This window comes from Drosophila subpulchrella, chromosome 3L (genome assembly GCF_014743375.2).
Source record: "Drosophila subpulchrella strain 33 F10 #4 breed RU33 chromosome 3L, RU_Dsub_v1.1 Primary Assembly, whole genome shotgun sequence".
Lineage (NCBI taxonomy): Eukaryota > Metazoa > Arthropoda > Insecta > Diptera > Drosophilidae > Drosophila > Drosophila subpulchrella.
Window position 1 is genome coordinate 16,002,776 of NC_050612.1, and position 27,132 is coordinate 16,029,907.

Sequence of the window (27,132 nt, forward strand, 5' to 3'; positions counted from 1 at the left end):
GTGGGTATAAAAACCATGGGTTGGACTTCGACTCCCAAAGTGGCATACGCGTGTGCTCTCGTTTCTCACCTGCAATGACACCTTTTCATTTGGCCCGTAGTAATCATGAAATTTTTATTATTTGTTTCTCCTTCATTTTTTATACGTTTCGTTTTCTTTTCTGCTCATTTTTTTTTACCCGACTTGCGTTGTTTACTCATTGTTGTTTGTTGTGCTTGTCACTTGTTGTTGTTGCTGCTGTTGTTTGTTTACGAGCTTGCTGTTGTTGTGTGGGTCTTGAGATTTATTTCGTGCGCCGCTCGAAATGTTTCGTTTGTTCAATTTACACAACAGCCAGAGCTCGAAGCGATGTGCCCCTTCTCCAACATTCTCCGCCATTGAAGAATCCATCGGGGTCTTTGGTATGCCCTATAATTATGGGATCGCGATAAAGTGAGGCGCTATCAGAGTTCATTGATGTGGGGGTGTTTCTGGTTCGATAGAGGAGGAATAGAGTCCGTAATGGTTTGACTTAATTTTTTTTACTTCATAAAGCCATGTACCTTATAATAAGAGCTCGTTTTAAATCAAATTTGGGGTTGACTATTATACCATTTTAGTCTTAGTATGCGGTTTCAAACTATAAACCAATTTGGTTTTTTTTAGAGTTTTGAAGTCAAACCGTTCTTGCTAACGATTGGTCTTCTGCCAAAAACTAGGACATTCTTTATAAGTAGTATAATGTTCGATGATTAATGGTGCCTCAATCGATGTTCCCAAGGTTCAAGTATTATTGCACACACCTGTTTTACCTCTCAGGTGTTAGCCAAGTGGAAAGGCCCAAAGCACAAACCCCATCAAAATCCGCAATTGTAGAGCATCCGCTTCAGGGGTTCCCAAAGTTGGACAATCTTTTATGGTTGCGGCACGTGTAAATGCTTAACACAATTTTCAAGTTTTCTTTTTCGGAAGCTTTCGTTTGGCTTTCTATGGACAATGCGCCATAATCGTTTCAAGTGTTGAGAGAGAATTACGAGAGCGCAATTATAGTTGCAAAGTTTGGAGTGCGGAAACCAAGGCAACCTCCCTATCTTCCCACTCAGAAGAATCAAAAGAGTCGATGGAGATATCTGCATCTTTATAGACGGGGATCACCCATCGGTTATCTCTTGTCGAACGCTCAATTAGGGGACAAACTGCGGCGCTGGTGTGGCAGAATGAATCGCAGCATTCCAGCGACTTGCAACCGGCATCTCGTGGTCACCTCCCAACCCGAGAAGATACGACCCAAAGCGACTTCTCTGGAGCAGAGGAGTCCGCCATTCCCATGCAACAATGTTGCAGACAGAAGAGCATATCGTGCCGACATCGGCCAGTGCAGCAGGGACAACAAAAACAGCTAAGACAACAGCGACATCGCCGCGGCATGAGTGTGCGTTTTTTGTGCATGCCTTGGGTTTTACAGGGTATCTAAAGGAGTATGTGTGGAATTCGTCTTGCTTTTGCAAACTGCCGGCACATGCACAGTATACAAACAGGGTTCACCAATAAATTAATGTGTACTAGAACAACGAGATATCCCCAATCGAATATACCCATTCCCTTTCACTTGCGAAAATCCTTAGTAAACCAAAATATTACACACATATATTATAAAACGATTTCGCCTTTACAACGAAGAAGAAAGATATTATAGTTAATGAAAAAAAAATGTAATGTAATCCACAAGGTATCCCTTGGTCGATCTTCCTTTCTATTTTCCTTTCGGTCTGTTTTAAATGTTTTAACCCATTGACGACGAAGATCGTTCAAGGAATTCCAGCGCCTGGCGAACTTTTTCCTTTTTGTTTGCGGGTCAACAACTGATGAAGGAAGGAGGACCAGGGCGGGGCTGAGTCAGGCATCTTTATGGAACTGGGAACCTGGAATTGGGAAACTGCGAGATGGAAGCTGGGTGCCGGCGGATCCATTAAGCCAAATGATGGGCAGCCGCCCAAATGCTGCCCTGCGGCAACAATGTTGCAATGGCCAGCAACGACAACGATGGCGGCACATTAATGAAGTGATTTGCACTTTTTTTCCAGCTTCTCCGCAGTCCGAGATGAGTTCCCCGTTTCCAGGAACAATCTCATCCAATCCCATCGAGGCGGTGGGTGAGATTTATGACAGCCGCCGTGGATCAACGTATCACTTGTCAGAGCCGAAAAGGAGATCCACAGCGGTGAATTCCCTGGAGAAAGAGGCACCAAGAGCGATTTGCATGGAGTGTGCCTAATTGAGCCGATCGAGGAACCGATCCTGACATGGCGAAATGGAGCACTCTCCTCGAAGTAAAAGGAAGCCGTCACATCAGTGTCAGAAAAAAAAACTCTTTCACACTCCATGATTTTTGCAACGGTGAACAGGCCGCCATCAAGAGTTTGTTTGTGACGATATGATCGTCTTCGGCTCAGCAGAAAACTCAAGTTGAGCTTCTTTATTCTTGCCGATGGGGTTTTCTAGGGGTCACAGGAAGATCACTCTTCTTTTAGCAATCGTGATCAATTTATACGATCATTCGTTGCTCGAAGAAAAAAATTATAAATAAGAAAAAGCACATATGTACACATCGGTGCTTTTGGTTCTGAAAATCAGTCAAGCTTATCAGCTTAATATCTAAAAATTGGTGACCCCGATCCTTTGGTATAATTTTAAAATTTACCCATTAAAACGGAAGCTCCATTCCGCTACAAATGTCCTTTCCTCATTTGGGTAGAAATTGGTGACCCCAATTTTGTAGTAACTGGCTTTTAATTTGCCTTAACATTTTTACGTTCCATTTTGGATAACTTGGTGACCTCGATAAACCCCATTCAAACTATAACCAACTCTCACTCAGTATAACTCTGTGATCTTTTCCAAAAGGAAAGAAGCCTCTTCGCTCTTCTTCATCATTTGCTTACTGCTGATCTATTTGTTCAGTCAATGCCGATCGTGATCGATAGTAGATCTATTGCACTTTTGGGTCCCAACCAGTCTCTCGCATTGTTCTCGATGCTCGCACACGATTCTCCTGAAGCCACGATTCCTTTCGGGATCCAGTTCTAGCTCTTCCGAAAAAAGAGCTCCAGCTTCTGTCATCGCCAGACCGAGACCGGCAGGCAAAAAATGCGCACATATTTCACATTTCCAATGCAGAATTCCCTCGTCTTTGTCATTTCTTGGTGCTGAGCTGATGCTCCGTCTGGTGGCCAAGTGGACATTGACCGTCTGCGCGAGAGTCAACGATCTTCAAACGTGTCAACATTAAAAATAGCAACCAAATGCTCTAACGTCTGCCCCCCCTGGCTCCCCCTCGCAGCCCCTGGGAACCCCCCTCCGGCCACGGAAGTCAGATATGCAGACGTGCAGACGTTCGCAAAATGCCAAACGAAGACCAAAAGACACAATCGAGGCTACAACAACAAGAGCGAGCAGTAAAAAAAAAACACAGCAAGGCAAACAAGTAAGCCGATCGGGAAAAGGATCGACTCAAAGTTACCCAAGAAGTAGGAAAGCTTTCATGGTAACTTTTTTACAAATGGTTCATTTATCAGATCTATTTATTGGATTTATACGATCTAGAACGAAAGCCATTCTTTATTATTGATTTATGATCACTAGCAATCTTATGAGTTTTCAAACATACAAATTATTTCAGATGTTTCCATCAGTCATTAAATTATAGGATAGTGCGGTTCCACATTTAATATCACACAAGAACCTTGGGTTTTATGACATAATTTAATATCATAGCTCTAGTTCGGTATACCACATCAACATTTCTGATGTTTTTATCAATCATTAAATTATAGGATTGGATTAAAGCCTTTCTTAAAATAAGGAGGTAGATATAATAGAATAAAGAAGTAGGGTCTTTATAAAGATAGAGATACAGATATTTCAAGAAGTGCGGTTCCACATATATTATCACACCAAAACCTTGGATTTCAGGATATAAATTTAAGGATTAAGGATATAATCTCTAGTTTGGTATACCACATCAACAGTTCTGATGTTTTTGTCAATCATAAAATTATAGGTTAGGTTCAAAGCCGTTCTTGAAATAAGAATGTAGATATAATAGAATAAAGAAGTGGGGTCTATATAAAGATAGACATACAAACATTTCAAGAAATGCGGTTTGACATATAACATCACACCAGAACCTTGGATTTTAGGATATAATTTAATATCGTATCTCTAGTTCGATATACCCCATCAACATTCAGACATTCAGGCGGTATCTGAAAAACAACAGGATGTTTGGCGGTTGGCGGCGCTATCAACGAAATTCCAGCATTTGATCGGACAGAGGACGGAGAAGAAGAGTAAGAGAATCGGGGGGAAAAATGGCAAACTGAAGATCGCAGACAAAATGCAAAGAATCAAAAATTATATACACATGTTGTGGGGCACTGCGAATGGGGACTGGGGACTAGGGACTGGAGACTGAGGTCTCATGACTTGGAACTTGGGCTGGGTCCGAGAAGAGAAGACTGCGAACTGACAGAGCCATTAATTACTGATTGCCGATACTCAGCGCTCAATGAAACCAGAAAGCCAGAAGAAACGGAGGGGTACTGATCGTCGAATGCAGTCTTTTTTCGCTTTTCAAGGGGCGCAGACGACACCCCAGACATGGCGCTAAGCGAATCGAAGAGACCCCAAGCAGAAACTGCACAAGAGGCATAAATCATTCTTCGGATTGGTCTGGAGAATTGCTTCCTCTCTCTCTTAATTCTGCCCCGCAATTCTTCGCCCCTTCCTTTCTAATCCCCGATATGCAGCATTGACCGTTATGACTTCCGCTGCCATCGAGTTTAACGATCTTCCTCACCCTCGATAAAGAGTCAACGATCAGAGAAGTGGAAACGTAGCAATCTAAACCGAAGCGAAAAAGAAATGACGCTTGGTAATACCCTAAAACAAGTGCATTGTACCCGGAAAAATCTCTAGAAAAGACAATTCTTAGACCTCTCTTCAGATAACTTCATTAACACGAAAGACTTATTTATTATCTTCAAAGCAACGATCGTATTGAAGGGTATTCACAAAATGTCAACCCAAAAATGGGACTTGCAGTATGCTCTTTTTGCTTTCGCTTTCGGTGTTGTGTTTCCTCTTCGGTTTTTCTTTTTGCCCTCTCAATCAATTCATTTATAAAGCCAAACATAATTCCCAAACAAACATACTGCCCTCCGACGCTCCTCCTCCGCAAACACTCGATACGCATTGTCCTTGAACGTTTAGTCGAAATTTATGGAATACATTGAACTCCAGCCACTAAATTAGTCAGTTAAGGCACACACAGAGCAGCGAGCAGGAAAAATAAAGAAACAAGGCGAAAAAAAACATGACAAAAGTTTCGCCGCTTTCGGCGCATTAACAAAAATTCGTCGGTGATCAGTGGGACCTGGGGACTTTGACTTCGACTCTGACTCGGGACTTGAGCTGGAATCAGAAGTGAATCAGTGGCAGCATAGCATACCATATACCATAAACCATATACCATCCCAAACGATCCCGAGTTCAAGGAGGAAGCCGCGAGTCGTTGACCGGCTCAATTGTCTTGCTCTTCGAGATGCAGGCAAATTCAAAGGAATTTCGAAATTTAACGGTTACTAATTTCAGGGGGCACAGCACTTTGCTGTTTATATATTGGGTTGATAGGGGTTTTTCAAGGGAATGTGATGTCTAAAGATATTAATTAGTTTAAAAGTGTAATGGGTGAGATGATTTTAGGAATGAAAGTGTAGGGATTATACAAGCATGATTGTTATATCTTAAATACTGAGATTTTGATAATACCAAGTTTATAGGAATAGTAAACTTACCTATTGGAATAATTTCCGTTTTCTTCGCTCTTCTCCTACCCACAAACAACTCAAGGATTCAACTCGCCATCCTGGCAAGTGCAAGTCCCATCAAACTTAAGTTCATAAGCCCTAAACTGCATTTTGTATATTGGCCGGCACGTGCCACGCCCCCTAAGTCCTCAGGGTGGTAAAAACGGGGAAAAAGTAGCAATAAGAAGACAGCAGGAAAACAAAAAGGTGAGGAAGGAAACTTTGCTCAGTTACTGGGGGGGCGCGCAGAGCAGGTCAAGAGCTGCATATCCTTAAAAAACAAATTGCATTAAATTTTAGTGGCGCCCGCCTTGCTTCCTTCCTGTATGTAACTCACATTTATGGACGCCTCCTTCCTTGCCCTGCTAAATATGCAACGATTTTTTGCTCGCTTTCTTTCTTCGGAAGAGCGGAAAACAACATTCGCTCAATTTAAAGTCAAGTGTCAATGCAAACTCCTTCAGCCGCGGAGACTCACAGCGTCGAGTGCCTGTTGAAGGCTCTCCAGGATCCAGGACCTCTTATGAAGCTCAAGCTCCCCTAAATAAAAGCCCCGAACCCAACAACCTTCACTCTTTGACATGCAAAACGCGCTCGCTTCATTTGACATTTTCCTATTTTTGCAGCGTGGCAACGTGAATGGGATCGGGTTATTACCAGTCAGCGCAGGACCAGCAGCATTACCACCTTCACTCTACAGCCTCCATGACAAACCCATACACCCACCTACCCACCCAATGCATCCCCTGTCCCCGGTAAACTGGAAAACTCTTTCTTTGTTTTTGCTGTTTGCTTTTTCTAACCCTTTCATCAAAGGCGCCACGGGATTTTTTGCTACTTCCACCTTTTTTCTTCTCTTTGCGGTTGCTGTTAATATGATTTTCCTAGGGTTTTCCCAGGTTTTTCCCCTTTTTTTTATGTTTGCATCAAGTGAAACAATGGAAAAGAAACCAAAGTTTTGGCCAAAGAGCTCTGGCAAGTTCTTAAAAATTTGTTGAAATATTTTTGTAAGTTTTCCTTGTTGATTACTACTTTACCTGTTCGTTTCAAGCTTTTCTTTTCAGAGATTTCAATAATTTCGACGAACAGTGGAAATGAAACAAAAGTCTGGAGAATTCTGCGAAAATTGTTTCAACAAGTCTTTCAATTTCGCCTCAAGTGGAAGACCACTCGAATGATGGAATAACTTATTTCCTTTTGTTAATTACAATCCAACAGAATGTTATTGACCCTGAAGTGGAGTTTTTGGTCCACTCCAAGGACTCCGTGGCAGCTTGTCTGGGCGAGGGATTAACAACCATGACAACAAGTCTCCTTTATGCCTACTACCTGGCACCACCCACTACCCAGGCTCTGCACTTCATAGACAAGTACACCTATTGACGACAATCCGAAAGCAATAAAACTCCGTTAAGACGGAGTCAACGAGCCGAAGGATGCGAATCGGGTGAGTTGAGCCGGGTGGGTGTCGCATGAATAAATAAGGAAATCAATTGTTATGGAGGAGCCCGTCGTCTGTGGCATTAATATAGGGGCGTGGCACGACTGGCTCACAGGCTCACAAAAATGGGACAGCTCAATGGAGGAACAGGGGTCCTCCTGTCCTCCCAGAAACCAGGAGTAAGATGGAGCCACCGGCGGGAACAGGCGACCAAAGTACAGTCGTCAACGAGCGTGGAAAACAACAGCGGCGACGGCCATAAAGACGTCTGCTGCAGAACGGTAAGGGGATATATATATATGGTAAGGGAACATAGAACTCTGGGATGCTCTGCCACCCCCTCACGAAAAACGACATCTGCCCTAATCATCTGCCAGCTCCCACTGACGCCCCATCCACAGACCCCCACTTCTGCCGTTTGCCTTCGTTAGTTTCTCATGAAAGCTTTTAGTTGTCTGGAATTTTTGGTGCTTTCCCTACCCTGTATTTAGTTTGGCGACTAAGCGTTCTGGTCCTTCGGGCCAGATATATGATGCATACATAGATCGATCACAAGAATTTTAATTTATAATTGTATCACACCGCAAAAATTTAAAATAATATTGCTCATTTACCATTTCTATCAAGACTAAGCCAAGAAAACTTATGTAATATAAGAAGATATAGGAAAAAACAATAAGCATATGATGTAATGTGATGTATATAAGTATAGATATCAAGAGTGTGGTAATGTAATATAATAATAATATAAATACAAAATATAATATGAAGATAAACTCACCAGACACATAATTGTAATCTGAAAAGAAAAAAAAACAGACTTTAATTTTCTCGTCATAAATAATAATACTAATTCAAATATACACAAGCAAAATATAAATATTTAAGTATCACTAAGTTTTAATGTGTTTTCCGACCTAAACTAGATATCCTGTGAAATTTCCAGGGTAGCAACCTGTTCGATAATCATATCCTTATGCAGCATTCCCACTTTGCTGTGAACTTCGTTGGCTGGCTTTTTTTGGTTGTTGGATGTGCGCTTGGCTTTTCTGGGGGTTGAAATTTCGGGATTGCTTTATAAGCACGGGCACCAAGACAGGCGCACAGGACCTGCCCCTGTGTGTGCGATTTTATGTATGTGTGTGGGTGAGTATCTGTGTGCGTTTTAAGCAGGGCATTGCACTCGATTCACAGTGAGGCTGTCGAAAAGGCTTTCGCATCCCATCCTTCGCATCCGAATTCCATTTGGCATTTCGGCGCGCCGCGAAAGCTCTCTGGCTCTCTCTCTGTTTTACAGGTCCTGAGACCCCAACCCCAATCCCAATCCCAATCCCAATTTTTCTCTCCGCTTCTCTAGTGGAAAAGGAGAGGCCTTCGAAAATCTGTACCAAGGACCCCGCCCCATCCCTTGCCATAATTACAAGATAAGCGTTCAAAGTCAGCGGCGCCCAGAGACCGAAAAGGTGGCGATATTACAACCTCCCGAAAACTGGGAATCACGAGTCCCGAATCGCAAACTGCAAAACGGCCAACCATCCCATGAATGAATCCCTTTCGGGCGCTACGCGAATCCACTTGGGTGCGACTTCTTGATGCCTGGTTAATATTTGCGGAATCGATAAGTTCAAATTGATTGGGAATTCAATGGGCGGTGGGAATTCGAAAAGGTGCACGATATGACGCGATTTTCGGCCTGTCTGGAATATCGAAATGCTTGGGAAAATATTAAAAACTGATGGGATGGCATAGGAAGCGACAAGCCAAAAGATATCAATAGGTAATGAAATAGATAAAATTATCCCTCCTACCGGAACAACTTGGATTTTGCGGGCGAAGTGCTTGAATGGGATCGCATAATTGAGACAGGCATCTAATAATATAATGTTAGGTTTGGGAGGTAATAAATAAAATAGGACAACCTTAAAATCTATCAGGATATCAGGCAAGGAAAGGCATGCTCTGAGCTAAAAACACTCTCAAAGGCGAACAAAAGATGTCCTATAATCGAAATAATTAAAACAGACAACTTAAACTAGAAGGTAGAATTAATAATAACCAAAATTACTTAAACAACATGTAGCAAAATGTTCAAAATCCTTTAATCGAACATGGAACATGTGCCGTTACAAGGAGTCCCCAAAATACATCCCCCAAAACATCCGTTTTAAATCACAACAAATTACCGTTTGACTAATTACATTAGCACAGACTGTACCGGGGCCTATACCAAAACCTATCTCCCTTCACCAAACCCCTCCCAAACTGCAACTGGAGCAGCCTAACCGTGTTATATCTCCCTCCCTATATGGTCACTCCTCACGGGGCGGTTTACGGGTTACAAGTTACATGGCCCCGTCCGGGATTTTCAGTGTACGGCGCTCAGGAACAACAACAACAATCGCAGTCACAGGAACAACACCAAAAAAGGGGAGGCTGCGTTACATGCCTACCGCAAACAGAATAAAGGACGTTGGGGCGGTGGGTTCCTGATGGGTGGGTCCCGAAGAGAGACCCGAACAGCCGATGTGGGATGGTAGAAGCTGGTCTAGAGAAAGGGAAATCCTAGTGGGGAGCAGAATAAATATCGATTGAGTTCACAGACTGTACGGGTAAGAACTACGTTATAGGAAATGTTAAACAAAAACCTTTCAGAGACTATAAATATACTTGTATATTTGCTTTAAAATAAATATAACACGTTGGATTTATATTTCGCAAACATCGTTTAAAGGGATTTTGCTGTGCATTTAGTTTTCTTTTCTTATAAAATTGTCAGGAAAAATGGGGTCTGTAATGAGAGTCTAACAAACTCCTTTAGGTAGGCAATACATTTTGTTAGAAAGCAACGATATAATAGAAATATGTATGTACTTAATGATAAACAAAAACCTTTCAAAGAATATATATTTGTTTTAAAATATGTTTCACATACATCGTTTAAAGGGATTTTGCTGTGCATTTAGTTTTCTTTTCTTATAAAATTGTCAGGAAAAATGGGGTCTGTAATGAGAGTCTAACAAACTCCTTTACATTACATTTTGTTAAAAATCAATGATATTATAATAGATATATGTATGTACTTTTACTCTATTATCATAATATTTTCTTTGATTCAATAGGTAGGGTTACGTTCATACCATTATTATCGTTGTCTAAAAAATACCTTTTGAAGTACCACTGTACTGGGAGCCCAAACTCCCTGCATTTCCTTACAAAGGGAGAACTTTGGCGCGAAATTTTCGATTAATGAAAATGCCCACAGAATGCGAGTGAGTTTTCCCGCTCTCTCCTCTCACTTTCTCACCCTTTCTCTATCTCTCTTTCTCTTCATCCATCTCCCATTGCACCTCACATGTGGGCGGGGCGGTGCGGGTTGGTGTGGCGTACTTCCCCATTGCTCTTTCAACTGTCGGAAAATGTTGTCCGGCGTTCAGAGAAACTGGCAGAATGCAAAAGATTTTCCCCTCTCGGACATCGAAAATCAGTTTGACACTTGCCGATTTTCCTTTTTTTTCGCAGCTCTTTTTCGTTTCTGTTTCATTTCCAGCCTATCAGCTGCCATGGGCGTAGGCCTTTGGGAAGGGGTCTTATATTTGAGTAGGGGATCACTCGAGGCTCGTTATGCTAATTTTATTGAAGCGCCTATGCCAACCGATTAGGTAAAAGTTTTACATGGTCAATGCAAGTTTCCTCAGTTGTGGCACTTAAAGAAATATTTATAATTTAATAAAATGTGATTTAGCGTTAAATTACATTTACATTTACAATAGAGGTGCAGAAAACATCGCTTTTCCGATGTTTTAGCAGGCAAACATCGATGAAACATCGATGTTTCTGCACCTCTATTTTACAACCTTTTAAAACCTGGCTGTTAATGTCACCAAAATCGTTTTTTTAATAGTATTTTCTTGGCTTGCTTTCAAATTATAAGTTTTTTCTGTTTATTAATTGACATTTAAACGATTTGTTTTCCCTGAAACTGTTAGCCATTTCTAGCAAATCTATAATGCTTTGGGGTTTAAGAGTTCATCATTTAGTTTTTTGCGAGTGTGAGTAATGTTTTTGGGATCCTGGCCTGCTTCGTTGGCCGTGTCCTTGCCTTTGTTTCACACATGGGAGCAGGTAAGTCCCCTTCTAGCCTCCCATCCTCCCATCCTTCGTCCTTCCACCAGGACATCCCCCACGCTGATTATGACAGCAGAACATGTTGCTCGAGGGGCTGAAAAGCGTGCAAGGGGGCTTAAATTGTTTGTTTATAAATAAAGCATTAAGCTATTGATTAAAATTGAGCTTTAAAAAATTCATTGCACACAAAGTTGCGTAGCCGGCGTTTTCCCATCCTGTCCTCTGGTTTCAATTGAATGCGAAGTTTACACAAACACAAGGACCGACCCCGTCCATATATCCTCGATGGGCGGACTGTTCTGCGGCTTTTTGTGCACATGTTGAATGCTTAAAGTTGCAGGCTTAAAGAGCCTCCGGTTGAGGGGTACTTTAATCTAGGGTCGGGAATACAAGAGGAAAAAAGGAACCACTAAACTTTGAATATGTTATCAAATTTCCAGAAATCAATTAGTGCTGACAGATTGCCTCAAAAAAGCTGGATTTAATAAGTTTTATTTGCATTATATAAACATTAAAGAAATCAAGGTAAAAGGTTCACATTTTTAAAAATATTTGTTGTTATATATTTGTTGTTAATAGATAAGTAACTAAGCACAGGCATAAAATTTAATCATTTTTGTAATAGGAAAATTATTATTTTAATTTTCTTCTACCTAAATATTATGTATATATCTAATTTCATTTCATTTATTTTTATATTCGATTTTTATATAAAAACAAAGTGTTTATATTCTTAAAAATATTTTTTGTGTTGCATTAAATATTATGTAACTAAGCACAGTCACCAAATTTTATCATTTCTTATTAATAGGAAAATTGTTATTCTATTTTTTCTCTAATTCTAATCCTCTAATAATTTATTTATTGAATTTTATTTCATTTAATTTTATATTCGATTTTTGTATAAGAAATAAAAAACTATACCATAGCATCACGATTTTAAAAATTGTTTAATTTATTATCTATTGAGGAATGGGTTCTTTTAAATTTTCTTTTACCTTTAGTTTAGTATAACATTTGTACAAAGTTATAACCAGTTGCTTTTTACAGTGTTCTTGTATTATCATTTCGAAACAACTGTTATTTCGATAGTTCTGCTCTTTCACTCACACACACAAAGGAAGTGCAATGGTATTGGTGAGCATTAACTTGCTGCCAAAATGCGAAAAATGAAAAGTAGTATAAATGGCTAGGTTTGGAGTGTGAAGTTAAACTACCATAAACCACGCGTTCCCCGCACTTGCATTAACACTTTTCACCACTTTTGCTCTATAATAATAACCTAATTATTACAAAAAACACAACTTTCTTTACTGACGAAAAAAATCTGCGCACGCGACTAAAAATGGCGGTGGACTATCGATATTCGATAGTTCGCTCTATTTCTCTCTCACCCACACAAGGATTCTTACTTGTCAAAAAGCTTACTGCTACAGCACCAACAAATAAAGTTCAAAGTTATAAGATTTTCAAAAGATCAACGAAAAATCTTAAAAATATGGTCTCAACTTAAAAATATTGATTAAATTCTAAGAAGTGTCATAGCTGGGAAATAAAAATTTTTTAAAATCATATTAAAGTATGTTTAATCAATTTATGCCCTCTAAAAGTAAGGCCGTCCTATAATTTTACTCTTAGAAAAAATAAAAATTATTTAATTCCGATTTTAATAACTATAAAACTTTAAATGTAAAACAGTAATTATTTTTTATTTTAAAGCATTGGGATAGTCCTTTTTTAAATACTTTTTTACATAAAAATTGTTTACATAATTTAAAAATAAAACTGCCTTTAATCCCAAAATTATTGGAGTAGATAATTCATTGATCACAACTTCTCCATTTTTAAATACATTTTTTTTTATTACATCATTTAAAAATAAAACTTCTTTTAATCACAAAACAAATGGAGCAGATAATTCATTGATCAAAACTTTTCCTATTTTAAATACATTTTTTTGTTTATTACATCATTCAAAAATATACTAATTTTAGTCCCAAAACCAATGGAGCAGATAATTCATTGATCAAAACTTCTCCAAAGCGCGAGAAAAAAGTGAGAAATACGATTGGAAAATGTCAATAATCAATTTCAATGACCCAAACAATTTGTCGGACTGGGCCAAAGATTGGGTTATCACAAGTGAGTAGTAAGTGGGCGGGGGCCCATGCCCATTTCACATTCTACGTATACTCCTCGGCCAACTCAGACGGATGGATTTGACATTATCTGCCCTAAAGATTACAAAAGTTGACTTCTTGTTTGGCTTGGGCTTTGAAAATGCACGTCATAAAAACGTTTTTATGATGGTTTGTGGTTTGGGATAGAAGATCTCCTTCTTTTTCGCTGGGCCAGCATTTAGCTCCTCCATTCACTTGATTCTGTTTTTAGAGCTGCGATTGTATTATCTTGATTTACGTTTACATTTTTATGCGGCGCCCGCTTTTTCAATCCACTAAAAAAGGCCAAAAGTGCAACGTCATGGGGCGAAAGGTGGGGTGGTTGTATATGGTATCTGGTATTTGGTATTCGGAGGTATTTGAGGGCTCGAGTGGATGCCGGGTTAACTCAACAAGTTGACGTTGAGGTCGCGCGGCAGACGCAACTCTGCGATTCGGTTTATCTTCTATTTGCATTGAAAAATATTTACTCAGCAGCAGCAGACGATGTCGACGACGAAATCACCATCAGGAAGATGGAAAAGATATGGGACCAGTCAACTGTGGGTCCGGAGATAAGACAACAGATTTGTGAACTTCAAGGAAATCACATCTCAAGAGGTATGAGTGGTTTAGTTTAAATAGTAAAAAAAAACTTCATAAAATGGGTTTTTATTTGAGTTATGTGGATAGTTTAGAGGTCTTAACCTATATTTGGTCTGGATAACCCTTAACAAGTCAAGAAATGTTTTCCATCCATCCGTAGGGAACATGTTTGAGTTTCCTGACACCTGAGGACTTTTTGTACTCGTGGCCAGTTAATTGAGCAACACTTTCGAACATTTATCAATTACAAGTTGCTCAACCTCGGCCCTCTGACTTTTCCATTTCCCTTCACTGACTGTAGCCACAGCAATTAGTTTGAGTGCGATAGAACAAGGCAAATGATGGAAGGCTTCTGAACGAATGCGAAATGGGGAGAGTGGTTGGATGGTTGGATGGGTGGATGGATAAACCCCGAGGGGCAATCGAAGACCAAGACAGTGACAGAGGCACTTAAGCCAGAGGAACTGGGAAAAGTGGCGAACGAGAGATTCTCATGACATCCCTATCCCACTCCCTAGTTCCTCCTCACAAGCCCCAAACCACTGAGCACTTAAGGCTCGTCTTCTGTGAGTTGTGATTCAATTGAATTTGGCTTTTTTCGCCCGGGTATTTAATATAAAGCAATTTTCCTCTTAAATTCACTTCAATAAACAATTTATTTTGGGGGTGCAAGTATGTAGACCCGAAAATATAACCCAAAAAAGATTATTTTTATGTGTGGATGAGTCAGGCCTCAAACATAATATCATATTTTTAATGTATAGGGGTAGTTGAAGGAAATAATTTGTAGGTATCTTTAAGTATTATAATTAAAAACAGCCGAGTTACTGCAATCAAGTGAGTAGACAAACTAAGACATGGGCTCTTTACCATTAACTATGTCATCAGCACAAACACCACAAGGTTCGCACGATCCCTTGATCCAGTGAGAAGCGCGGAGAAGGGCGCTGAAAGAAAGGAGGCCAGACTGCTTTAAATGGAAAGAGCACGCATACAAAACAGTCAGCTTGCGTCAATGGCTCTACAAAAAGAGGCTGAAGAGCACAGAGTGGGAATGCGGAGGATAAAGTCGGATTTTTGAAGAGGAGCGCTGGCTTGGATAAATGTGTCCTCGCAGCTTCTTGGCCTCGTCAAGGATAACAAGGCAGTCTCCTTCAGCTGGCTTCTCCCCAGTTTTCTCTTGTTGTCTGTGTCTCAAGTGGAAAACTGCGAAATCGTTTAACACGCACCACACACACACACACACACACACACTTGCATACAGCCAAACTTGACCCAATTCCTGTGCGTGAATCATTTTCCCCAGCCTAGCTCTCCATGTGTGAGTGCCTCCCATTTTCTCCGCATTTTGTGGGTATGAAAGTGTGTTTGCTTTCCATTCTGGTGAAAAATGTCGTTTATGAAGCGCTTATTGTGTTTGGCTTGTGGCTACCTCCGCACTACTACCCTCTCCACTCGCTGCTTCCGTTTCCGCACTTGAATGGCGTGCGCCACAATGGCTGCTCCCTTGGCCTGTCCCCAAACTCCCGACCAGAAATCCAGAAGCCCACCCTCCGTTGTTTGCGGCATGCGCCACCGCCTTTGTCCAGCTCTTGGTGGCACGCTCACTTCCCGGGAAATTCGTCGCGGCTTTTAATACCCTGTAAAGATATCGCGGAAAAACCTTTCAACCTTCTTGAACTTGTTTCTGAAAGGAATCACTCCTATATATGATATTACTTTAAAACTCCGGTAAGTTAAGATTGTACCTCTTCAGAAACTTTTTTTTTATTTTAAATAAAAGTTTTATCTTCACAATATTCGTACGAAACATCGTTATATCTATTATAATCTATTACCCATTATTAGAAAAATTTGATCAGTTCTAATAGGGCATAATCTTAAAGGCCTTTGATATCACCTCTTAGGACCTAGTATTCGGAGTATCAGGTATTCAAAAAGTCCACAATCTTCCAAATATCTTAGTTGCTTTTATCGTGCTTTCTTCGTGCCTTTCTTTTCTTTTTCCTCATTCTTGGCGTTGTCAGTTGGGTCCGAAACATTTTACGCATCTTTGGAGAGGATGCAGAATGGTATGGGGCTGCTATATGGCTATGGTTGGGTAGTGGCTTCCTTCTCTGTCCACTTTGACAGCAACGGGAAGCGGAAACGGAAATTTTGTGCCCATGCGTTTTCATTCTCCGTGTTGACGACTGCCGGCATGAAAGGAGAATGGAATGGGCTGTGGGAAATCGGAAATGGGGAGTGGGCTTGGGAATGTTTCATGGGCGGACATGTGGGCCTTTGTGTCCACATAAGACTGGGTGACAGAAACCTCCCCCTTTTGACCATTTTCAAAGGAAGAAGCGAGAGCTTAGTTTTTACAAATTTTAAAAATTTATACTTTTGTTTCGATCTAGTTTTTTTCGGGGTTTTGTTGCGTGATTTATGGGGTGGCAGGGTTTAAAAGGGAGGGTGGAGTTGCCACTGCACACAGAAAATAAAATAAAAATCAGAACAGGCGACTACGGAAAATTGACTTTGGACTTGGGAACACACTTTAAATTAAATTATAAAATAGCAGCATTTTGAAAAGTTTTACAGGTCTTAAGATGTAACAATAACCTTTCTTTCCCGATTTCAAGTGATACACTAGCTGTTCTCCTCAATTCCTCAATACCCTAAATCCCATCCCTCTTTATAAATAGAAAATTCTACACCACATTTTCACACCCCTCGATCGAAAAAAGCCCCAACCTCGAAACACATCCCATATCAGAAGTTTTTAATAAAATGTAAATTATTCTTCCCTCGTTTTTTGATAAATGTCTATTGAAAAAGTTTCCTTCTGTTTCAGTTTTTGTTATTCGATATTATTTTTCAATGTGCTTTATTGGGTCCTTTCTGGCCCGTCCTCCCTTTCGATGTTGCCGTTTTTTTTGTGTCTGGTGGCTTTTGTGGTTTTGGCCATATTTTATTCATAGTTGACACGAAATGCGTAACAAATCGTTTTGGAGCAGTCAAAGTCAAGTAGGAAGTCTAGGAAGGGGATAAAAGGGGAAAGCGGGGAAAACCCGAAGCAGACCACAAAATTTATAGTTCTCGAACACGTCGCCTGCTTCGAATCAAAAATAAATAAATATTCTAAACGACATTTTGAGGGGGTTTTCAGGGGAGTGGGCAGATTAGCATAAGTTCAAGTGCTTTTGGGGAAGCCCCTCGAAAAAGCGAGTGTCGTCAAATGATATGAGAGAATTAATCTATATTGAAGGTTGCAATAAATAATGGTGTAATTTATTCATTTTATAAAATTGCGATTTTAACATGAGGTCCTAATAATGACGCTCTTAGAAACTAATTCTTCGGGGATTCCCCCGATTTTGCATCTAATCTGTGTTGTACAAACTTATGCCTGAAAAATGCTGAAACGCTCAGCAAAGTTTGTGTTGCTTTTTCGCAAAGTTTTCCAAACAAACGCCGCAGAGAAGCCAGCCCAAAAAAAAATGAAGGAAAAAACCCGGGAAATAACAACAAACAAAATCTCCTGTTGCAAATCCAATTCTATCCTCAGTCTGGGCCACAAAAAGTTGCAACTCTGCATTTGTCTGGCGCTTTCAATTTGCGCGCGCAAATTCAGATTCAGGGGCGTCGGGTGGAAGGGGGTTTCAGAGGTGCCAGGGGGCCCAAAGTTTCGGGTTTCAGCGCCACTTGCCGATCCCCCTCTTGACCACTTCCCCCGCCCCTGGCGCTTTCCGTAACTTGACATCCAAGGAGACGAAGACCAAGACGCAGGCAGGGCAGGGGCGGCGGGATCGGATTGACAGGGAGGGTCTGTTGAGGTTGCACGTGCAGCGGCAAAAGTGTCGCACTCATGGCTACGTTGCAGATTTCGTGTTCGTTTTTTGGCGGGAACTTTTGTAAACAGGCCTCCTCCGACCGCCAGACTTTGTTTCATATTTATTCACGCCAACGTGGACAAATAGCCGAGAAACTGGGCAGCACAGGGGCGTCGGAAGGTGGGCGTAGCAGGGGTAGGTGATGGGGGATAAGGGGTTGGGTTAACCATGTCACATTTTATGAAAGCCAAACATTTGGTCGGCTCGTGTGAACCCACGCTAATCCATTTTCGCAAAAATACACAAAAGAAAGGGGGCGGGTTAAAAGGGGCATGGCCGTGCCAGGAAAAGGTGGCGAGGGGGGTAAATTGGGTGGAGCTGGGACAACAGACATCGTCTAAAGCAAACAGATCAGGCGTTATCTGACTGCCTGACTCCGGTGTGCTGGCGACAGTTATGTAAGTTGAGCGGGGTTAACACTGGGAAAAATTTATAGAAAAGGATTCGGAATATCTTCGACTTTTTATTAAATTTGTTGTGATTATTAAAACACATAAGTATGATTTTTAAGTAAAAGATTGGAACCTAATCTATCGTATTCTTGACATCACCTTTTTTGTACAGAATAATAATAGATAATGTTTACACATTCATCGTTGTTTTTGACATTTTTCTAAGTATTTAAACTTATATTTAATAATAATATTAATATTTTATTATATTTTATTTTTTTAGATTTTTCTAAGTATTTTAATATTGTATATAATAATAATATTAAAATTTTATTGGGTAAACCAAACTAAAACCTAATTTTTAAATGATTTACTTCGAGTTTACTTTTTATCCTACAACATTATTCTTCACTTTTCTAAGAATATTTTGTTTAACCTATATTTTATTTCTAATTATTATTTTTAAGCCTTCTGTCTATGTCGATACATACTTTTTTAATTGTTATTGATATTGATTAGCCAAGGACTATTAAATTTTTTTCAGTGCCATGCGAGCCATTTGTCGTCTTAGTTTTCGCTTTGGCAAAATTAGTTTTATGCAAATGCTGAGCACATAAATTTTGCTCCATAAAATTGCGGCTGCGACGTGTCTGCAGCTGAGACGCTGGCAGGGGTGTAGACGTGGTGCAAGGGGGGTTCAAAAAGGCACGGGGGGTGCAGGGGGGCAATTGGCAAACCACTTTCGCCTGTGGCAAAGACAAACGTTCGGTTCGATGTGTTCGAATGTCTTGGAACCCAACGGCAGGCAGCAAGATAAAATCCTTGGCCAGGTGGTCAAGAGTTATATAGTAGATGCATCCAGGTGGGCACAGGCAGGAAATGTCCGAGATTGAGTGGGAGGGGCGCCAGCTGGCGGGAGGGGAGTTGCTGAAAAGCCTGGGAAATTCCATAATGGAAATGTGGCACAATTATTCAGATCCATTTGTCAACGGATCTTAATATCTTTGCGGTTTTTAGGTACGCATTAAGTAATTTGATCATTATTACTCAATACCAAGTTTCACAACGAATGCATTTATAGATCCCGAGTTATCGTGCACCCAACTACCTGTACCTTAATACTACGTGCACCATAATTAACCGGTAAACAAGACAATCTCCCCTTTGCCTATTCCCCAAGGCATATGCATACTGCGTGTCGGGTTCAAGTAAGCCATCCAGCCAGTTCAGAGTCAATGTCCCATAAATCAGTCGGGTCCCATAATTCAATCATAACACGGTGCCACCTCCCCCTGCCTCTGCCCAGCCAGCATGTCCACCTCCGAACCTCCATCTCCATAATCTTATTCATTCTTTCGCATTCACAGGTCGCCTGTCCCTCGAAAACTCAGGGACTAAACGATCGTTTAGAGCGAAACGCTAGAAGTGGAACCCACAGCACGCACACACGTCCGCAGATAATAACTCAGGAACTCAGGAGTGGGTAACTCAATGCACTGAAAAGAAAGAGTATTAAATATATTTATAATTATAAGTCTAGTTAATTAGAAATACCAAGCTTTAGAAATATGTTCAAATAATTTATTTATTTAATTGTAATTAAAAGGAGAAAGCTGTCAAAAACAAACTAGGTAACTACGATATTAGTGTGACCAGAGACTCAAAATATTTATCTTTTCTTTGTTACATATCTGTCCGCTTATGGTACAACTGTCAGTAAATTTCGGTTTCATTTAATGCAACTTTGAGTATTTAGAGTACTGGACAAGAATATGTCATAGAGTATTATTATACATGAAATGAAGTATTAGCTCAAAACAAACTAGGTAATTATGATATTAGTGTGACCAGAGTCGCAAAATATTTATATTTTCTCTGTTAGATATCTGTGGTATGGTAAAACTGTCAGTTAATTGCGTTTTCACCTAATGCAACTTTGAATATTTAAAGTACTGGACAACAATATGTCATAGAGTATTATTAAACATGAAATGAAAGGAAACAAAATGTATTAGCTCAAAATTGTTTTTAAATTTCTTTCGGTGTAGGAAGTCGGCGTTTATTGAGTGGAGTTTTGACTTGGTCTTGGACTTGGGCTGTCTGTTTGAGTGTGGCAAGCTGCCTGTCGACAGCTGAGTTATCGCTTTGTTTACACGCATCCGAAAAGAAAGGTATAGTACATAAATGCAACGAGCTGCGTGTGAAACAGAAACTGGAAAGAAACCGAAACCGAAACTGAAACAGAAACAAACGCAAAGAGCGTCACGTACGCACTCGCGGCCGGAAAAAGTAACCCTCTAGTCCCACCTCCCACTACCACTTGGAAAAACCCCCCTTTTAAGAACCGCCGCCTTTTGAAGTTTTCCCTACGGAAGCACTCAGTCGAACCGATCACGATTCTTTATCTATCATTTTGATTGAAGTCTTCTTCTGGGCTGATGCAATGCGGCTCTTCAGTTTTTCTGGGGATTTCTCAACAACGACAGATACTAAATCCTATATTGAGTCCCACACCTGAGGCATCCATCAAGGGAATTAACGTACGGATTTGAACTTCCGAACTGGGGATACTGACTCCCTCTTTGGATTTGTGTTTCTTTGGAAAAGTTCCGTGCCCTTAGATTTTTGTGGGGCAAAAGATAATAAGACCACCTTATTTGGATAAGAGTATGTACATGTTTATTCGGATTGTTTTAATATTAAATCCAAAAAAAAAATTGTTTAATTCATTCATGTTTTTTGGTAGATCTCGCATTTAATAAAAATATATATACTTAAAGGTCCTTTTATTTTAATATGTTGTTTGGCATATCCTATGAGTAGTTTTTAAATTAAGAGATAATTGAAGATTCGTGTTTTTAATTTTAACTAATTTTAAATAGTAAATAGTAAATATTGTCTGAAAAATTCAAATGTTCAATGAGTAGTTTTTAAATTAAAAAATATTTCAAGGTTCCTTTTTTTTAATATTAAAATTAGTGTGAGTAAATATTGTCTGAAAAATGCAAATGTACATATGTACATAACGAAAATAGGTATTTAAATATTTTATTTTCTACGTATTGTCTGAAGAGATTTCGTAAATTCCCAATATATTCGAGAAAGTAAATTGAAACAAATCTATGCGTCAAAGAAAAAACTAGAAAATAAATTTCTCTCAGGAATGTGGACTTTTTCCATGGAAATTAGTCCGTCATTTATCACTGGAAAAGTGTGCCTGAACAAATAGTTTTCCCCCGCACCGAGATACTTAAAAAACTGCCTCATGTGTGATTTTCAGCTGCCCAAATGGATTTCCCAACAACCGAAACTCTAAGGTGGAGGGAAAAAGAGGGCATTTTCAATATCTGATCCCAAGTGACATGATGCACGGCACGCACTTTATGACCAAAAAAGAAAAACTGGAAACAAAAATACAGCTGCGTTCAAAAAACTTATAATAATAAAAATTAAATGAATTACATATTTTTAGAAACTATTTTCAAATGCATTTATTAACTTATTAAATTTAAGCATATACATATTTTCTAAAACTTATTTTGCTGAAAAGATAGAAAATTACAATTATTGTATAATTTTTATAAACAAAACTGTATATTGGCAATAACAAAAACAACAATATCGGCGTCATCAGTTTCGCCGTCTGCTTCTTGCCTTCGGTTTTTGTTTTTATTTCGCCTTTCGTTACGAGACCTTTTACACGTTCGTCTTCCATTCCATTCCATTCCCCCTCCGTCTGTCGTGCGTCCCTCTCTCACACGTTGTACATTTTGAGCAGGGAAAGGGAACGAAGATTTGTTGTTGTGGTTGCAAGTGAAATTGGCACGCAGTCGGCGTCGCTGCCCGCGTTCAAATGTTGTGAAATTCCCATTCCCCCACCACCACCCCCTGCCACAATCACTAAACACACACACACACACACACTCGCATAGTTTATAATTGTTTGTTATTCTTCCGTCTCTCTCGCACACTGGTTATCGGATTTCAGCAGCCAAGGAGGAAGAAGAAGCGATTGGAAAAAATACTCAAATACTACTACTAGTGGCATCCCTCTGTCTCTCTCACAACGACATACACACACACACACCACCGCCACCCCACCATTCCATTCATGCGAACGAAGCGTAGTAGAAAGAAAGAGACAAAAGAGCAACAAAGGAAGAGCGAAAAAAATTATTTACGATTTATTTTGATTTTTACACGAGAGTAAGAAAGAGATAGACAGTTCGAGAGAGGGGATTTTGTGTCAGCGGGGGGTTGGGGGGTGGGTACAAAGTGGAATGGAAACACGGGCGCGCACACAGGTACAGTTTGACATCGGTGTGCGCGGGCGCAGAGAAAAGGTTAAGAGAGCGGCGGAGAAATTAAACTGTGGAACCTAAGTTCGTGCACTCTTCGGTCCGGTTTTCACATCGTTCCCGCACTCTTAGTTTTTCGCGTTTGTTTTTATGCACTCACTTTCGTAATAAGCAGCGAGGGGGCGGGAGAGAGAGCGCGCTCTCTCACTGTTTTTGCTGGCTGCTCCGCTCCCCACTCTTTTCGTAACAAAATGCTTCTTCTTGTTGTAAACTGTACGTTATACCCTCTCTCTCTCGCTCTGTAAATTTTAATGGTAAATTGATCACAACAACTGTGTTTGTGTGTGTGTACTCCCCATTTTTATGTTTGCACTATGCTTTGCGTTTCCTTCTTCCTCCTTGTTCTTCCATGCTCCAATTTTTTTCCCAGGTGGGTTGTACTGTACCTGCCGCTCGAACGAAATCAACATAGACAATATAACCCTAAAATCCCCATAAATCATAACTATAAGACTGGGTTTGGAAAATTTTCAAAATAATTTCTGAATTTTGCTATAAAAGTGGAAGTAATACAAAGAATAAATATATTTCCTTGAAGGTAATAATATTAAAACCTATATGGTGTATCTGAATTCTCAAACAGTTCTGAACTTCAAAATTATATTTAACCGTTCGTTTTTCGAGTAACACAATTTTCTTTCTCTTTCAGCCCCCAAGTTGAATGAACCCGTCGTCTCTTTCCCACCCCTGCATACATTTTCTGCCTCCTGTCCATCCACTCGTTTTTAGATCCCAAAATTCGAATAATCTTCTCGATATGAAAACAGTATTTTTCGGTTTTATTTTGATTCTCGTTTGTTTGCTTTGCCGTTTCGATTGTAATTGCTGTCACCAAACGACGCAATAAAGAAAATGGGTGGAAACAGGTGGGGGTGGGGCAGAGTATTGGATATTGGATATTGGATAACCTCGACGCTATCTATCTACGTACGTTTATTCGAGTGCCACATAAATGCGATACGAGACACAGCGGCCTCTGGAAAATTCCAGAATTATACGGAAATTACAATATTTTGGGTTCACATTACACAAGCCAATGTATTTTGTCTTTAACTTGAAAGTTCTGGTTTAATTGATTCCATTTGCTTTTATTATCGTATCTTTATAAATTTCAGAGGTTTTTCTAGTACTTTAAAAGGTTTAGTTGTGTAAACTAAATAAATTACATAATTTTTTTGCTAGAAATATGATTTTATATTAGATCAATAATATTGACAATCCAAAATATTGATAAACCTTATAAAATTATCTTTAGGGATTCGTAATATGTTATTATAAGCCTTAGATATGGCACTAGTACCCATAAGACCGATTCAAGGGCAAAAATAAACCGATATAATAAAACCCAAATAAATTAAGAGAAACAGTTCATAAATAATCGCTGGATATAACCATGGAAATGAATGAAAAGCTTGAAGTGGCGGTACTAAAGGTTAAGCCAGTCGGTGGTCTCAACTTTTGTTTTATTATAAACAAAATCGTTTCGAATATTTAGCAGAGACAACAGCGAATCAATCAGCCCCTGGCGAATTAAGCCCGTAAAGCCTAACCCAAATATGCGTGCCAAAGCGTGTGGAATCGGGTTGATATATCTATACATTCATACAAATATGTACATATGTACATATGTATGTATTTAGTAAGGGGAAAAGGTGGAAAGGAGACTTCTCTTCTATGGTTTCACCTGCTTGAAACGGGGTCAAACAATCAGTAATGGAATTTGTTTGGGTTTCTCAGCGGGTTTTCTTTTTCTGCTCGCAGATCCTCTTCCTATACCACAGCTCATCTTTGCAGCGGAAAAGCGATGGAAAAACCCAAGAGATCCCCATGAAAGTCCACACGAAAATCCGCATCCACATCCGCAGTGGAATCCGCATCATGGCAGGTTCGCGTGCTCGGTCCAAAGTCCAAGTTTTCAGCTCAAAGCACTCGGTTGTAACGGACTGACTATAGCCGGTCTTTTTATAGTTGTTGTTTGTCTCGTATTTGAATACCCTACTAGACGTGGGGGGTTTTAGAATAAAGGAAGTATAGGGCTCCGCAAAAAAATTAAATTAGACCGGCGCGGCCTAATTTCATTTTAGTATCGCGGCCTTAATTCATTTTAGAAAACGAATTAAGACCGCCGAAAAAAATACCAAGCGGCCCTAATTCCTGCGGTAAAATTTCCATCCCCCACTGAAATTCAAATTTCAGGCGCAATTCTGTTATTGGCCTAACAATGCAAAGCTGTGACAACTAAAATAAAGGTGAGGTTGGAGGATGGTGTTTCGGTATTTTCATCGGCGGCCTAAATTCGTTTTCTAAAAAGAAATTAGGCCGCGCGATCTAATTTCATTTTTTTGTCGCGACCTTAATTCCCGCGGTCAAATTTTCATCCCCCGAAATAAAATAACTTTTATTGAAATGCATACATCTTCGAAAAGCTTTTTTGCTGAATACTTCAAAAATATTATCGAGATGCTCAAGAATTCGCGGTGGTGTCCTTTTAAGCTATATTTTAAGCTCAATTCCTTTCTGCCAGGGTATTTAAGCCGTCGCAACTTGATACTCGAGTGCATACAATGTTTATTTATCTTTTAGCTTCAGTTTCAAAAAGTTGGCTTGGAGTTCAGTTCATTTCGCTGGCCTGACGGTCTCTTTTGCTCGCCGCTCTGCTCTGTGTTTGTTTGGGCTTTTTGTTTTTGGTTTATTTTTTGCACATTGCATAACTGTTCATTAGCGAAGGCCGTTAACAACAATAGCAACAGCAACAGAATATAAAAAAAACAACAAAAAGTTGCCAAAGCACGTCGCACAAAGCACAAAACGCTCGAAAATTTCCAATGCCAAATTTTTCATGACTTCTATAATTTTTTTTAAGTTTGCTCTTCAGTTGAAAATGTTTAGTTCATTAAGGAAATTTCACTTGAAGCACTTAAAATTTATTGTTCTGGACTTTACTCTCAAGACTTAACCAAATTACTCTGAAATAATAAATTACTTTACTGAATAGATTTCCAGTTCATTTTACCAGATGTATGCAAAAAAAAAAGATTGAAAAATTCACAGAAAATCGCAGTATAAACGAACTTTGCATAGCTAACGAGTAACTGGAAATACCAGGGGTATATAATTAGTTAAAGAGGGTCTCTCAACAGCTGGCGCTTGAATTGCACTCGCGATGCAGCGATTAAAATAAATATTTTCATTATGCAATACCTACCTTGAGTTGCACTTGGAATCGACAGATGGAATTGAAGAATTGCATTGAATTCAATTCGATTCTATTTCTGTGTCCAGCATTTCTCGTTTAATTTATTCCACAATTCTACGTATGCTGTAAATAGAAATCAAAGATTATTGAAGTGGGGGGAAGTACAAAGTAAACCATATGCTGTATAATGAATAATTCAGAAATAGAATGGGAAGTTACATCAATCAAGCTTAATTTGCTTATAATGATCTGACCCACTCGACCTATTCACGATCAATGTGTAAATAAAATGCTAGATTTGATTGACAGACTTGGATTATAAACTTTCTATATTAACTGATAGTTTCCTTGCATTTCTTGTTTAGTTTTCAGTCGGCTTAAATTATATCAGGAATGATATTCACAGAAATGTATGCACCACCTCAAAAGATCTTTTGAATATTGTCGCTGTCGCTTTTGTCATCTATTGAAACTTCCGGGTTTCTAAGTTTCCAACCGAAAATATGACATAAGGTTGACATAGGAATGTGCGGAAAAAGTCAAAATCAGGGAAAATTAGTACTTTGTAAGATGTTTTCCACATAAAAACAATAAACAAAATACCAAAAATATGATGTTATGCTTAAAAGTGCACGTTTCCCTTTCGTATACCTCTTTGCAAGGCACTGAAAACAATGGGGATTGTTTTAAAGACACATCGATGGTTATATCGGTTAATCGATCTTAAAATTAGAGGTGGAAAAACATCGGTGTTTCATCGATGTTTGCCTGTTAAATCATCGGAAAAGCGATGTTTTTTGCACCTCTACTTAAAATGTATCAGTATTTGTTGATTGTGTTTAGCATGTAGGTAAACAGTTGTAACATATATATGCTTTCTAAGGTTATGTTTTTAATTTACAAATTGTAATAATTTGAAATCGATTTTTTTGCTCAGTGCCTTGAAGTGACAGCTCTCTGCTTGGCACTCTTGTCACGTCTGTCATTTGGCTGAGTCGAAGCGCAAACGATGACAAATTACTTAGAAAATGCAACAAAGTTGCAATGCTCAGTGGTGGGGGCCGATGTGACGTACTGCCAGGGGCGGTGGTTTGGAGGGGGGCGGTTTAAGATGGTCCGCAAATTCAATTTCCG

The 27,132-nt window shown here is 39.6% G+C and overlaps 1 long non-coding RNA gene across 1 annotated transcript; it reads right to left on the reverse strand.

The window, feature by feature from the left end:
* Nucleotides 1-277: 277 nt before the first annotated feature.
* LOC119552722 lies at nt 278-26,093 on the reverse strand. Its single transcript, XR_005219726.1, has 3 exons — nt 26,008-26,093; nt 8,069-8,086; nt 278-408 (listed from the first exon to the last, which is right to left on the reverse strand). It is a non-coding gene; the product is annotated as an uncharacterized LOC119552722 (long non-coding RNA).
* Between the last annotated feature and the right edge of the window lie 1,039 nt (nt 26,094-27,132).